Here is a 2,525-nt window from a genome sequence, read left to right on the forward strand (position 1 = left end):
AGTAAAGACTTTAAACATTAATGCCAACCTGACTTCTGAACAAGAAAAGAAGCTCATCCAATTATTGAGGAAACATAAAGAAGCATTTGCATGGGACTACCCTGATATGACAGGAATTGATCCTCAGTTATGTACACACCACATTTACATAGAAAAGGATGCAAGACCTATTCACTAACCACAAAGGAGACTTAATCGTCATCTAAAAGACATTGTAAAAACTAAACTTCAAAAACTTTTAGATGTTAACTTCATCTACCCTATCTCCGATAGTAAATGGGTCTCTCCACTTGTTGTGGTACCAAAGAAGAATGGAAAGTGGAGGATTTGTGTAGACTATAGAGAATTAAACAAAGAAACACAAAAAGACCACTTTCCCCTTCCATTCATTGATCAAGTATTAGACACTCTAGCAGGAAAGAAATTCTTTTCTTTCTTAGATGGCTTCAGTGGATACAATCAGATTCAGATTGCCCCTGAAGACCAAGACAAAAACTACTTTTACTTGTCCTTGGGGAAAATTTGCCTACAGAGTTCTACCTTTTGGCTTATGCAATGCTCCTGCCACATTTCAAAGAGCTATCCTTAGCATTTTTTCAGACCTAATAAATGAGGGGCTCGAAGTCTACATGGATGATTTTACACCATACGGAGATGATTTTGACCCAGCATTGGACACACTGGAAAAGGTCTTGCAGCGCTGCATTGCCACTAGGCTTTTCTTAAGCCATGAAAAATGATATATGATGATGACTGAAGGACTTATTCTAGGCCATTATATCACAGCAGCTGGCATACAGGTAGATCCAGCCAAAATTCAAATAATTTTGCTAATTCTCACTCCTACCACTCAAACAAAGGTACGCAATTTTCTTGGATTATCTGGTTATTATAGAAGATTTATAGAACATTTTTCACATATTGTTGCAACTCTTTATGTACTGACAGGTAAAGTTGACTTTCTTTGGACATAAAAATGTGACCGTGCTTTTCAGGATCTGAAGAAGCTTGTGTCCACAGCTCTAGTCCTTCGAGGACCAAATTGGGACCTGACATTCCAGATTTCATCAGATGCCTCAGATATAGCTATTAGAGCAGTCCTTGGGCAGGAAGAAGATAAAAAACCATATGCAATTTATTATATTAGCAAGAACTTATCCCCTGCTGAATTGAATTATATTGTTACTGAAAAGGAATTTCTAGCTGTAATACATGCTGTCAATAAGTTCAGGCATTACATTACTGGATATCCTATTATTTTCTATACAGATCACTCTGCCATAAAATATTTAGCGAATAAACCAATCACGAATGGTAGAATAACTAGATGGCTGATTTTATTGCAGGAATTTGATATTACAATCAAGGATAGACCTGGAAAAGAAAATCTTGTAGCTATCTTTCTCTCATGAATGCCAAAACCAGTGGACGAAGCAGCAGTTGAAGATCACTTTCCAGATGAGCATTTGTTTGTTGTCACTGTTAAAACACCCTCGTATACTATTGTTGTGAATTACTTAGCAGTAGGCAAATTACCAAAACATCTGACCCCCAATGAATGAAAACAGATTATCCAGTGAAGTGCTCGATTTTCTTGGATTGGGGGCTACCTGTTCCATAGAGGAGCAGATATGCACCAGGAGATGTGTCCGTGACAATGAAATTTTTGATATTTTGAAAGCTTGTCACGACGGACCATGTGGCGGACACTTTGTCGATAAGAGAACTGGACATAAGGTGCTGCAAATAGGGTATTATTGGCCCACGATCTTCAAAGATGCAAAGAAGTTCGTTCAAGCTTGTAACAGTTGTTAAAGAGCAGGATGCCCTGGTCAGTCCGATGAAATGCCTCTAAACCCACAACTGGTTATTGAACCATTCAAGCGATGGGAACTTGATTTTGTTGGTCCAATTAACCCATCCTCGAACCAAAAAACATATATTCTAGTGGCAACGGAATATGTCACCAAGTGGGCTTAAGCAGAAGCATTACCAAGAGCTACAAAGGATTCTGCCATATAGTTCCTGTTTCATATATTTGTGCGATACGGGCTTCCAAGAGACATAATTACAGATGCTAGACCACAGTTTGCTAGTAACAATATTGCTGCAACACTTGAGAACTATCATATCCAGCATAAAATTAATACTCCATACCACCCTCAAGAAAACGGTCAAGTAGAAAGCAACAACAAAATAATAGAGGCAATCTTGACAAAAACCATTGCGTCACATAGACGCAATTGGGCTGCAAGACTACCAGAAGCCTTGTGGGACTACCAAACAACATGGACAAGCACTACCGACTATTCCCCATCAATTGGTGTTTGGAAAGCAACCCATTTTTCCCATAGAATTCGAAATCCAAACACTGCGAACAACACAAGAAGTAGGCCTAGATCTAAACGAGGCACAGATCAACAGATTACAGCAGATCAATGAACTAGATGAAATCAGGCTCTCTGCCCTTCAACACACTGCATTAATCCAACAGCAGCGAGCTAAATGGCATGACGCTCTCATTA

The sequence above is a fragment of the Pinus tabuliformis genome, chromosome 7 (genome assembly GCF_031772625.1).
Source record: "Pinus tabuliformis cultivar Carrire ecotype Pingquan chromosome 7, CPIR1, whole genome shotgun sequence".
Lineage (NCBI taxonomy): Eukaryota > Viridiplantae > Streptophyta > Pinopsida > Pinales > Pinaceae > Pinus > Pinus tabuliformis.